Genomic DNA, 14390 nt, shown 5'->3' on the forward strand with positions numbered 1-14390 from the left:
CAGTGCACGATAGGGGGGATTTTAAGGGTCGCTGATTACGAATCTGAAGTCAGATTTTTCAAATTTTCAAAATTCAATATGGCGGATCCAATATGGTGGAAAATTTTTTTTAAATTGATCAAATCCGCTCGAAACTGATTACTCGGGGATTTCGAATCCGATGCCAGTTTTTGAAAATTCAAAATGTCGGATGACAAAATCAAAAATTGATCGAATTTGCCTTAAACTTGTTACTCGGGACAGTTTTAAAAAATTCAAAATGGCGGATCCAATATGATTGGAAATGTAAATTTATCAACTTAGACACAATTTTCAATATTTTTACTTTTTTTTTATTTCTCTGGCAAAAATTAATATTTTTAAACGTTCTTTTGCTCATTGGAATGGTATTTTGTTATACAATTCAAATTATTTAAAACAATTCATGTCCACATTCTTCCCTAGCGTATGCAAACCGTGAAAGTTGGCTCAAAAAAAGTTAAAAAATAAAAATTCAATTCTACAACAAAAAGTATTATTTAAAAATCAAGTAATTAGATCATCTTAAACTTCTCTGATTTATGTAAGTAAATTTAAGATTTACAAATTTTACAAGTCATTTTTTGTCATTTAAATATTAATCATAATTTTTTGACTTTTTTTGAGCCAACTTTCACGATTTGCATATACTCTAGGGAAGAATGTGGACATGAATTATTTTAAATAATTTGAATTGTATAAAAAAAAATACCATTCCAATGAGCCCAAGAACGTTTAAAAATATTAATTTTTGCCAGAGAAATAAAAAAACGTAAAAAATATTGAAAATTGGATTTATCATAGATATTTAATACAAAAATTAATATATTCTCTTTGTCAATGTGTCATTTCTTTCAGAATTTTATTAGCTTTTAGAAAATAAAAAGGAAAAAATTTTAGTTTTAATATTTTTGAAGATTTAAATCGTTTTATAGTAATCGAAAAAAGTAGATATCGCACAATTTCCAACGGTAGTGTAATTGTAAGAAAAATTTTCAAAATTTGATTTAAGTAGAACAAATTTTTTAAAAAAATTCTTAAAATTCCATTTTTATAATTTTTTTTGAAATCTGATTTAAGCAATTTTATTCGAATTTAAAATTTTGTCGTAGTTTTTAATTTTTGATGGTCAAAAAAATTTCAGGCAATACTTAATCAAGTTTTACAGATTTTTAAACAAAAATTTTTTTAAAAATTATAATTTTGGAAGAGTTAAAATTAAAATTTTTTAGAAATAATTGAATTTCAAAAGATTTTTTTTAATTTGCAGACAATAATTAAATTTTACAGAACTAAAAATAATTTATCCAATAATTTTAAATAAAATTTTTTAAAAGTAATTGAATTTTTTAAAGATTTACAATATTTAGATTTTTGAAATTAATTGAAATTCAAGTGATTTTTAATTTAAAATTTATGATAATAGAGTAAACCAGGTGCGGAATCTTGGGATCACACTTGATGATTCGTTATCTTTTAGTTATCACATTTCTAATATCGTTAACTGTGCTCTCAGGTCACTCGGATTTGTTATTAGAAATGCTTTAGCGTTTTATAACCCACGAACTCTGAAATCGCTTTACTTTTCATTTGTTAGATCACAAATTGAAAATTGTTCTGTGTCATGGAGACCATATTATGCTCAATATCTTGTTAGAATCGGAACGAGTTCAAAATCGTTTCCTTCGATTTTTTGCTAGACAAACTAATGTTCGTTTTAACAGATTTTCACATGAATATAACAACTTACATTCATTGGCGAACATACACAGACTTGCATCTAGATTTGAATATTTTGATTAACTTTTCTTTTTTAAAATTTTAACGGGATACATTGATTGTCCCCTCCTACTATCACTGATTATATTTTCTATTTCAAAACGCTATTCCAGACATTATGTACTGTTTCAAATACCATACCATCGTATACAAATTACGGACTTAACTCTGTCATTAATAGATTATTATCTATAAAGGCGAATACGATTGCTAATGACATTGATTTTTTTAATATTAACTTAAATGCATTTAGTACAGCACTGCGTAATCTATTATTTAATATTTTGTTTCTTTTCTAAATAGCAGCGTTATACATATATATTATACCCTATTGTATATTCCCATATAAGATCACTTATGGTTTCTCATATCAGATACTATACATGAGATCTTACGAGAATCCTATATGAAAACTCATGAGACAAATCTCATATGTGTCCATATAGAATTCTATATGAGATCTCACATAGGATCCCACATGGGAATATGTTGTAGTTATTTAAAAAAAAAAAGAATATGAGACATATTTTAGGTTTTAAACACAAAATATTTTTGCTTTATATAAAATGAATTCAAAATTTTGTCCGCGATTTTACGTACACTGCAAAAAGAAGTATCTTATTTTAAGATGTTTTGGTCGGCTTTTTAAAATGTTTTTTACAACTTGCTTCTAAGTTATCAAAAATATCTTAAAATGCATTAGTTTCTTAAGATATAAGATAGATAGGAAGATACTTTTGGTAACTTGCTTCCAATGTGTCTTATAGTAAGATACTTCTTTTTGCAGTGTATATTTCTTACCGTTTTTAAGATATTCACAAATCCTTTTTTTCAAATTTCGACCCCATAAGGAAACCTATATAGAATCATGTATAAACACTGATGAGATTCTTTTTACGAGATGTCCTTATAAGATTTTTCATAAAGATAATCTTATATATAAGAAACCATAAGCGATCTTACAAAGGATCTCATATGTGAATTAACAGTAGGGATACAATTTGTATTTAAAGGGTACTTTATTTTTGAAGTCCTGTAAATAAATAAATAAATAATTTCACTAAAAAATTTATTAGAAATAAGTTAGAAATTGCAGACAAAAATAAAATACTTAGAAATTTTTTTAAGTGAAAAATGGTTTCAGATACATTCAGAAGCAACCAAATTTTGGTTAAATCAACAAAATAAATGCATTAATATACAGTTAACCAAACATTTGGTCGCATAAACCAAACGTTTATTTAGCTCAATCAAATTTTTTCTTTGTTCAACAAAATTTATTAAAATAAACCAAACAGTTATTTAGATCAAATAAATATTTATTTGAATTAAACAAATTTTGTTTGAACTAACCAAAAAATTGGCTAAATATAAAAAAAAATGGTACATTTGGTTCAAACATATCTTTTTTCTGAGTGTAGTTGAATTTTCGAAGCATATTATAAAAATCATTAAAAATAATTGAATTTCAGTTGAAATTATTAAGAAAAAATTTTAGATGGAAAATTTTAGAAATAATTAAATTTCAGAAGTTTTTAAATTGAAATTCTTGAAAATAATTGAATTTCAAAAGATTGTGATAAAATTTCAGACAATAATTGAGGAGCCGGATCGTAGAACCGATTCTTCGCTCGAACTCACGCAGAAGTATTGTCCGCCCCTCCACTATACCATCAAATTTTAAAACTCATAAATAAAATATTTAAAAAATATTAGGTTATGCAGAAGAAAAAAATACATATTTTATTTATTTGAAACTTTTTTCTAAAATGTAATTTATTAGTACTAAAAAATGAAAACTGAAAAATTTTTTTTTCGAAAATAAATTACTTTTTAATAAATATATCGTCCTTTTTCGGTCAAATATTGACGAAATTTTGTGAAATTTTTTAAGCATACACAATATACACAACAGAAGCCTACAAGCTATAAAAAATAAGAAAAATCACATTATTTATTTATTAAAAAATTTTAAAAGACGTCATTTACAAATAGAGGAATTTCACTTTTCAACACAAAAAAGTATGCGATGAATTTTCAAATTATGAAAACTTCTCGCGAGAAAGTTTTTCCTTTACTAATCAGGAAGTTTTTCCCACAATTTCAAACTGATTCGAATATAAATAAAGAAAATACGAGGAAAATAATGAAACCGTACTTTCGTTCGCAACGAGAATGTAAAAAGGCAGCCATGTTTGTCGTCGCAATGACACGCGCGCACACACACACACAGCAGCAACTAAGGCTTCCTCAAGTTGTTTACATATATGTGTGTGTGTGTGTGTGCGCGCGCGCGACGTTGCGACGACAAACATGGCTGCCTTTTTACATTCTCGTTGCGAACGAAAGTACGGTTTCGCTATTTTCCTCGTATTTTCTTTATTTATATTCGAATCAGTTTGAAATTGTGGGAAAAACTTCCTGATTAGTAAAGGAAAAACTTTCTCGCGAGAAGTTTTCATAATTTGAAAATTCATCGCATACTTTTTTGTGTTGAAAAGTGAAATTCCTCTATTTGTAAATGACGTCTTTTAAAATTTTTTAATAAATAAATAATGTGATTTTTCTTATTTTTTATAGCTTGTAGGCTTCTGTTGTGTATATTGTGTATGCTTAAAAAATTTCACAAAATTTCGTCAATATTTGACCGAAAAAGGACGATATATTTATTAAAAAGTAATTTATTTTCGAAAAAAAAATTTTTCAGTTTTCATTTTTTAGTACTAATAAATTACATTTTAGAAAAAAGTTTCAAATAAATAAAATATGTATTTTTTTCTTCTGCATAACCTAATATTTTTTAAATATTTTATTTATGAGTTTTAAAATTTGATGGTATAGTGGAGGGGCGGACAATACTTCTGCGTGAGTTCGAGCGAAGAATCGGTTCTACGATCCGGCTCCTCAATTATAATAAAAAAATTTTTTTAGTGATTTCTGTTGATGAAAAATTTATTAGAAATCACATAAAAAATTGAATTCCAAAAGTTTATAATTGAAAAATGCTTTCAGATAATTGAATTTTAGAAGAATATTATAAAAATCATTAAAAAAAATAATTGAAATTTTTGCAAATAATTAAATTTCAAGTTATTTTGAATTAAAATTTTTTGGTAATTTTATTGGCAAATTTTTTTTTTTTAATTATAAACAATTATTAAATTTCATAAAAATTTTAATTGAAAAATAGGTTAAGATAATTGAATTTGTGAAGAATTTCATTAAAATTATTAAAAATAATTAATTTAGTGAAGAATTTTAGTTAAAAATTTGTTAAATAATTGAAATAAAGAAGATCTGAAGAAGATTTGCATTATATACTAAAAAAAACGTATTTTGTTTAAAAATTTTGTTAAAAAAAATGTAAATAAAGTCGAAAAAGTCGCATTTTATTAAAATAAGTCAAAAAAAGTCGTATTTTTGAAAAAAATTTGGTAAAAGTCGAAAAAGTCGTATAATCCGAGGCCTGATGTTTTTCAAATGGATTTATCAACAAAAATTTTCAATGTTAAATGGTTTTTTTATATTGTGATCAAAATAATTTTTTAAAAAAGGAGAAATTTGTTTCTAAAATTATTATAACAAAAAATTTTTTTTGTCAAGGTTCTAAACTATATAAAATAACAAATTTTTATAAAACAAATATTATATATGTATACGCAAAGTCGAGAAAACTATTTTTTTGTTTTTCAAATTTGAGTGTATAAAAAAACTCACCGACAGTGGAAACTGAATTTAAAATAATATAATAGACCCAAATAGCAATTATCAAAGTTTTTAGTAATAAACAATCACATTTTTAATAAATAATACAAATATAACTGAAATATGTCGTCAACAATATTTTGACAGGCGCGAGTTTCTCCCACCAGGGTTGGGAACGTGTGAAAATTAAAACTCTATTAAGCTGCTTCCACAATAGCTAAATCGTCTCATCCTAAAAATCTGTTAAGGTGCTTAAGGTGCTTATATACCTCAAATTTCGATCAGATGAACATTATTTCTGGACCGTGAAAATGCGTGAAAAGTCATTTTCACGGCGGGTATTTTTGAATTGTTTTAAACAAAAAATGTTTTTTTTAAGAAATATAATATTAAATAATTGTTTTAATATGTAAGAACACTTTAAAATAGTGATAAAAAGATGATTTAATTGAAAAATTTAGCAAATTTTGCTTTAAAACGTTTTCTGCTACAAGAAAGTGTAAAATGACGATGTTTGTGAAATGGTTTGTACAGTGTACATGTGTACATGTTTCTTTCAGTTATTCGAAACAATTAGTTGAATTTAAATTTATTTGACAAACATTTCAACTTACCGATTTATTTTCAGCACTCATTATTTATTACAAGTTAAAAAGAACCGACATAACATAAACAAAACTCTGAGAGACACTAACAAGGAAGAAGCACTGTACAAACCATTTCACAAACATCGTCATTTTACACTTTCTTGTAGCAGAAAACGTTTTAAAGCAAAATTTGCTAAATTTTTTAATCAAATCATCTCTCTATCACTATTTTAAAGTGTTCTTACATATTAAAACAATTATTTAATATTATATTTCTTAAAAAAAAACATTTTTTGTTTAAAACAATTCAAAAATACCCGCCGTGAAAATGACTTTTCACGCATTTTCACGGTCCAGAAATAATGTTCATCTGATCGAAATTTGAGGTATATAAGCACCTTTATATACCTCAAATTTCGATCAGATGAACATTATTTCTGGACCGTGAAAATGCGTGAAAAGTCATTTTCACGGCGGGTATTTTTGAATTGTTTTAAACAAAAAATGTTTTTTTTAAGAAATATAATACTAAATAATTGTTTTGATATGTAAGAACACTTTAAAATAGTGATAAAAAGATGATTTAATTGAAAAATTTAGCAAATTTTGCTTTAAAACGTTTTCTGCTACAAGAAAGTGTAAAATGACGATGTTTGTGAAATGGTTTGTACAGTGTACATGTGTACATGTTTCTTTCAGTTATTCGAAACAATTAGTTGAATTTAAATTTATTTGACAAACATTTCAACTTACCGATTTATTTTCAGCACTCATTATTTATTACAAGTTAAAAAGAACCGACATAACATAAACAAAACTCTGAGAGACACTAACAAGGAAGAAGCACTGTACAAACCATTTCACAAACATCGTCATTTTACACTTTCTTGTAGCAGAAAACGTTTTAAAGCAAAATTTGCTAAATTTTTTAATCAAATCATCTCTCTATCACTATTTTAAAGTGTTCTTACATATTAAAACAATTATTTAATATTATATTTCTTAAAAAAACATTTTTTGTATAAAACAATTCAAAAATACCCGCCGTGAAAATTACTTTTCACGCATTTTCACGGTCCAGAAATAATGTTCATCTGATCGAAATTTGAGGTATATAAGCACCTTTACAAAATTAGTAAATTTAATATAATTATCATTTTTTTGACATGACTCCAACGCCCTTAAGACAGTTAAAAACTTCAATTGTTTATAACTTTATATAAATAAATATTAACAAAAAAAATTTTTTTGATCTAATATTTTTAGAAACTTATTTTTATCCAGAAAAAAGATTTCTTTGACTTGTTTTCTTTCATTCAAAATAAAATTTTCTTTGAAACAAAAAAAGCTTCTTAATTTTAAAAAAGTAAAAAAAACAATTTAAACATAGAAAATTAAAAACTTTTTGAAAATTTTAGGTGATCCGTTTGATAAAATAATCAAAATTATTAAAATTTAATAATGCATTTTCAAATTTTGAATTTTTTTTTTTAAATACACACTCAAAAACAAAACTCTTAATGATTTTTATGTTTCTTATTGGAAATTGTTTATATATTTGCAGTGATTTCCTCCACGTTAGAAACTTGAAAGTAGACAACTTACCATCCGATAAATATGTGTGAAGATGAAAAAATTTCGAAAATACAAGGCACCCGCAGAATCGACTACTATATGATTCTATAATCAAAAAGGGAAAATCTACTTATTTTCAGGCTTAATGGAAATTTATTTATTTAATTCCCTCATAAAAATGTACACAGTATTCTACATCTAAAGAAAAGATTCATTGTTTCAAAGAAGTTTTCTTTAAATCAAAGAAATTTGTGCATATTGTTATATATGGTCAAAGAAAAATATCTTTGATTTAAAGAAATTATTTCTTTACTTTCTTTTTTGTTGACTTACAGAAATAATTCTTTCATTTTATGAAATTTTTTATTTGAAGCAAAGAAATAAATTAATATTTTAATGCACAAATTTCTTTAAATGAAAAATATATTTATTTCATTTTGAAATTTTATATATAGTTGATTAGTTGTAATCTATTCTGCTAATCTACTTTATGTGAATTAAATTGTTTCAAATTGTTAGTGAAAACTTTTTTTCCCGATACAGGAAAACGCATATGATAGATTCCCAAAAGTCATTCGAGAATGTGAAGCATGCGTTAGAAAAGGACAGAGATATATTTGTATCCTTTTCTATCTCATGCACTTCGTTCGCGAAGCTATTGTGCACTGGCCCTAAACCTTTTTAAGGCCTTTCTCCAAAATGTTCCTAAATGTTTGCGTTGCGTAACTGACGCGTTGGTACGCAAGCGCTGTGACAATATCAAAGCATTGATACCAATCGCAAACAAAAAGTTTGGTTTATGTTCCTCTTATCCCTGTTTGCAAACCAATGCGTCAGTACGCAACGCAAACATTTAGGAACATATTGGAGAAAGACCTTTAAAGGAAAATAACTGAAATATTTTAAGGTACTTTTATACTTTCTTGGTTTTTGACGATGAATTTTCACGGTGAAATCACTGAATTTGATTGGCTCTGTTAAAAATATTAAATTTTCATCATTTTTGAAAGATTCAAGGTGCTTATATACCTCAAATTTCGATCAGATGAACATTATTTCTGGACCGTGAAAATGCGTGAAAAGTCATTTTCACGGCGGGTATTTTTGAATTGTTTTAAACAAAAAATGTTTTTTTTAAGAAATATAATATTAAATAATTGTTTTAATATGTAAGAACACTTTAAAATAGTGATAAAAAGATGATTTAATTGAAAAATTTAGCAAATTTTGCTTTAAAACGTTTTCTGCTACAAGAAAGTGTAAAATGACGATGTTTGTGAAATGGTTTGTACAGTGTACATGTGTACATGTTTCTTTCAGTTATTCGAAACAATTAGTTGAATTTAAATTTATTTGACAAACATTTCAACTTACCGATTTATTTTCAGCAGTCATTATTTATTACAAGTTAAAAAGAACCGACATAACATAAACAAAACTCTGAGAGACACTAACAAGGAAGAAGCACTGTACAAACCATTTCACAAACATCGTCATTTTACACTTTCTTGTAGCAGAAAACGTTTTAAAGCAAAATTTGCTAAATTTTTTAATCAAATCATCTCTCTATCACTATTTTAAAGTGTTCTTACATATTAAAACAATTATTTAATATTATATTTCTTAAAAAAACATTTTTTGTATAAAACAATTCAAAAATACCCGCCGTGAAAATTACTTTTCACGCATTTTCACGGTCCAGAAATAATGTTCATCTGATCGAAATTTGAGGTATATAAGCACCTTCAGACTATGAAAATGAAATATTTGACAGAGCCAATCAAATTCAGTGATTCCACCGTGAAAATTCATCGCCAAAAACGAAGGAGGTATAAAAGCACCTTTATTCAGGGAATGTGTTTCCAAAGTATAAATAAGTTGAAAGTCCTAAATGTTGCATTTCATAAAAGCAACATTTGAGACGTTCCACTCTATAATTTGTCAACACAATAGCACATCCCTGTGTATACAGCTTGAGTTTCATTACCCTGTGAAAGGCAAGTAAGTATGGTAAGTTTATTCGATTTATTCCGTTTATTCCACGGTTTATTTCTCTGTGAGTATAAAATAAATTATACAAATTAAATAAGTAATGGATCCAATAAGAAGGCTTGCATTAAAAAGTATTGAAAAATTACACTATTCTGTTATATTAGCATGATAAGAAATTCCTTTTATATTGCATTTTTATACATATAATTCTAATTCATAAGATAGAAGGTATTTTCTATCAAAAATTTAATCCTTTTTCTGTTCCCACCGGTGACATAACTTTTGTGTCGTTTTGTAAAAACTTTTTAACTTTAAAGAAATAATTGTTGATTAACTTTTTTATTTAGAAAATGTTTTCTATAGATTTTTTTATTAATTTTCAACTCTACTAACTAAATAAAATAAGCATTTTACAACGACAAAACTCATTGTAAAAAACAGATTTTGTTAATTCAAAACTTTTTTTAGTTTCTTTAATAATTATAATAAAAAAATTACTTCAATTTTAATTCAGGTTATGTTTGATAATGTTTCAATTTCAACTGTCATGGAAAAGAATACCATCTACTGACGATAAATATATACATAAATTATTAACTTTTTAACGAATTCTGAATTTAAAAAAATAATGTTGGCCCACATCGTTTATAAAGAAAAGTGTACTATTTAGGGACCAAAAATTGGTTTTTTATTTTTTAAAACATGAAGTATCGTTTAGATCATCTTGGCAATAATATATTTTATATTTAATGTAACAATTATTTTATAGAAAAAAATAAGATGGTGATGTAAAAAGAAATTGTTTTAAAGTAAAAAAAATTTTTTTTGCTGCCGGCTGAATCCATTTCAAAACGTACAGGCCGACCACCTTCAGGTTGTAGATTTTTCTGTCGATGAAATATGTTATTCTACATGAAAAATAAAGGGACACGTATTTTTTTATTTTTCATAAAAATTATGTTTAACGAAGTTATGGTCATTTGAAGTTTGAGTGGTAAAACTCGAAAGAACAATGAAAAAAAATTGTTTCGCCTGTAATTTTTTTCTAATGAATGCAATCAAATTATTTTTCTTAATCAATTTATTTTAAAATGAAATTTGCAAATATTAATTTCCAAATTGAAAATTAAAACTTTAAGTTTTTTAAAAAAATTTTGAATGATAATTTGAATTGGAAAGTATTTCAAGAGTATATTATTAAAAGAATCACAATATTTATAAAAAATATTTTTTCTTTTTTCGCCTTTTTATTAATTATATATTTATTATCATTGGTCTTAACGATACTTAAAATGTCAAATTATAAATTTTTTGATGTTTAGAACTTGTTTGAAAAAAGTGATTTTATGGTTATTTTCTATACATACATTATTGTTGGTTATAAAATGACTCATTTCAGTTAGTTCATTTGTTCTTGAAACTGCACGTCAGCCATTTCAAATTTCCTAAAAAAAAATATTTCGAAAAAAATTTCTCCTTACTACCAGGATTGTTTAGCCCACTTGAAACTCCTAGGATTGGTTCTTCATATTGGTAAGAATTTATGGTAAAAATTTGAGAGAAAAAAAAGTGGGGTTTTTGAAAAAATTGACTTTAATGATTTTTAGAAAATCATCTCCTGTTTTGTTAATTTTGAATCTTTTTTCAAATTTCAAATGGGATTTTAAAGAGGAATATATCCTCTACAAGATCCAAGAAAAATAATTTGATTGCATTCATTAGAAAAAAAATTACAGGCGAAACAATTTTTTTTCATTGTTCTTTCGAGTTTTACCACTCAAACTTCAAATGACCATAACTTCGTTAAACATAATTTTTATGAAAAATAAAAAAATACGTGTCTCTTTATTTTTCATGTAGAATAACATATTTCATCAACAGAAAAATCTACAACCTGAAGGTGGTCGGCCTGTACGTTTTGAAATGGATTCAGCCTGCCGTCAAAATTGGGTCGTCAATTTTTTTAAAACCAATTAAAAATTTGTTCATTTCATGATCATTTAGCTTCCTCATCATGATAAACACTTATATTTGTAAAATATTCTATTGTTATAAACATTAATTAATTAATATCTCGAAAACAAAAAAAAACGTCATTCTAGTTTTTTTTGGTATTGAAAGTATATGAGGCATTTCATATGAGAATACTGGGTCATGTCTCATATTTTTCTCAAGATTCGATAAATTGTAGTGATAGTGGTGCTAAATAAATGTACAAATTTTGAATTTGAAATTTTCAATATTTTTCGAGATATTTACAATAACAAATTAGAGATTTATTATTACTTAAACAATATTCATGATTTTTTTCGCGCTTCTAAATGAGGGAGAACATGTTTAAATAAAAGTTATAAACAAATTTTATTTTTTAAACAAATTGTTTAAAAATTAATATTTTTTTAAAAAAGTAATTTTTTTCTAAAAGTTTAAGGTCTTTTGCGTAAAAAACATTCACAACATTTTTCTCTATTTTTAGTAGGAAAAAAATTATGAGTAAATTAAAAAAATATTGCTCTAATTTGTTATTGTAAATATCTCGAAAAATATAAAAAATTTCAAATTCAAAATTTGTACACTTATTTAGTATCACTATCACTACAATTTACCGAATTTTGAGAAAAAATCCGAGACATGACCCCGTATTCTCATATGAAATGCCTCATATATCTTAAGCTTCATTTTGAGGGTAAAAAAAAACAAGTGCCTTTTTGAAAGAAAAAATCAAAAATATTTTTGATTTTAAAAAAAGGGGTAAATTTAAAATTTTTTTAAAGAAATTTTTCACTACTCGAAAGAGCACAAAAAAATCTTTCGAAAACATATAGGTCAAAATTTTTTTCATCCATTTATATAGAAGTTGCGATTTTTTAAAAAAATCCACTGTTCACATTTGCGACTAAAAACTTAAACCCCCTCCCCCCTCTACAGTTTTGCATAAAACTTAATAATAATTTGTAGGTGAAGTACTCACCCATAGTACTAAAATTTGTGCAAATTTCAGCCCGATCCGAAAACCTTCAATTTAAAGTTGGATCACTTCAGGAATTTTGACTCATATATATTTTTTTCATGAAAATAGATTCAGCTTATTCGGAGAAAATCGAAATTTTTGAATTTCTCAAAAAAGCGTATAATTTAAAAACAAAATCAAATATTTTATTATACATACACTTTTAAAAAGTTTGTATTCTAAAATAACAAAAAATTATATAATTATTATAAGATTATATTATTATTATTATTGTTATTATTATTATTATTATTATTATTATTTACATTTTTTATTCAATTAATAATAATATAAAGCTATCATAAATTTATACACATAATTGCTCTAAATCAGAATTAGTTAAAATAACGAATTTTTAGTAAAATCTCAGCTGAACTTTTTGTTTCTCAGTGATTAGTAAGATGTAACTACTTTTTTAAAGGAAAAATTACTGAAAAAATTGTTTAAATTTAACTAATTTAATTATAGTTTCCAGAAATTTTAGTTATTTTACCATAACAAAAGTAAATTTAAATTAGTTATTTTTAACTACAAAATTAGTAAAAATATTACTGTATATTCGTGTGTTATTATTTAAGGTTTATTACAAACGTTAAACATAAGGAACCTCTGGAAGAGGAAAAAATGATTTTTTTATTTATTTATTTGATGTTTAGTATGAGCTTGTGAAATAAATACTTCTAATTCGTCTTTTCCAAAAACAAGTTTATCAACAATTTTTATTTATTTTGAGTAATTAAATTAGAGTCAAATGTATCCTTATTTAGATCACAATTGTCTCCTTATTTTTTAGCCAAATTAATTAGCCTTTGAGTAAGAAAACATTTCGATTCATTTTTTTTCGTCAGTATAATGAAATAATATTATGCATTCACACAACTAGAATTGATTGATTTTTGTCAGCTTCCCAATAAGTACTCCCAATAGGTAAAAAACTGAGGGGTAAAAAATAAGTAAATTATATTAAATTTAAAAAAACACTTAATATTTGACGTACCTTCTTTTCTTATGTGGAACTTGAACTTATTACTTTCTGATTAAAATATTTTATTGCCAGGTTTTTTTATACTAAAGTCTTTATTTACTTTAATTGAGAATTTTAATGCGTTTTAAAAAATTATTTACTCATCATTGACGTAATTCATTTAGTTTACATCCGTATATGTAATAATATATGTTCTATTTCCTAAGTTTTTTTTATTTATCTATTATATTGATACAGTTGTTTGAATGACGTACACTTATAATAGTTTATAGTTTTTACTATACAATACCGAACAAAATTATGAGTATAGAACTTTTTTTTTTAAAAAAAACTTACTGCATCATAAAGTTCATTGCGAATTTAAACCCTACGTGGGTTAAAGTGCGATCTTTATTACCGACTGACGGTCAAATTTTTTTGTAAAAAATTCGCTCCTACTAAATAGTACTGTAAAATTTCATAATTCCATCATACTACAAAAACGTATTTCTGATATTTTCTAAACTTTTGTTAGTTAATTAATTGAAATTATTCAATACTTTTAGAAATGCAGGCCGTCTTTCATGAAAATAGTAAATTATGTAATTAATTATTAATATAATTAATAATAATAAAAATAATAATAAATAATAATGTAAATAATAATTAAATGATTAATAGTAATTATTTAATTGGCGTAATTAAATTTTTTGAAGATGTTCAATATTACTTTCATGAATGAATGAATTATTGGTCAAAC

General features: G+C 24.9%; 1 long non-coding RNA gene across 1 annotated transcript; it reads right to left on the bottom strand.

Annotated features, from left to right (window-relative positions):
- Positions 1–13280: 13280 nt before the first annotated feature.
- LOC127286776 (uncharacterized) lies at positions 13281–14187 on the bottom strand. Its single transcript, XR_007843785.1, has 2 exons — positions 13664–14187; positions 13281–13601 (listed from the first exon to the last, which is right to left on the bottom strand). It is a non-coding gene; the product is annotated as an uncharacterized LOC127286776 (long non-coding RNA).
- Positions 14188–14390: the final 203 nt, after the last annotated feature.

The sequence above is a fragment of the Leptopilina boulardi genome, unplaced genomic scaffold, assembly GCF_019393585.1.
Source record: "Leptopilina boulardi isolate dan_hultmark-lab unplaced genomic scaffold, ZJU_Lbou_2.1 LbouV2_362, whole genome shotgun sequence".
In the NCBI taxonomy this organism is placed as follows: domain Eukaryota; kingdom Metazoa; phylum Arthropoda; class Insecta; order Hymenoptera; family Figitidae; genus Leptopilina; species Leptopilina boulardi.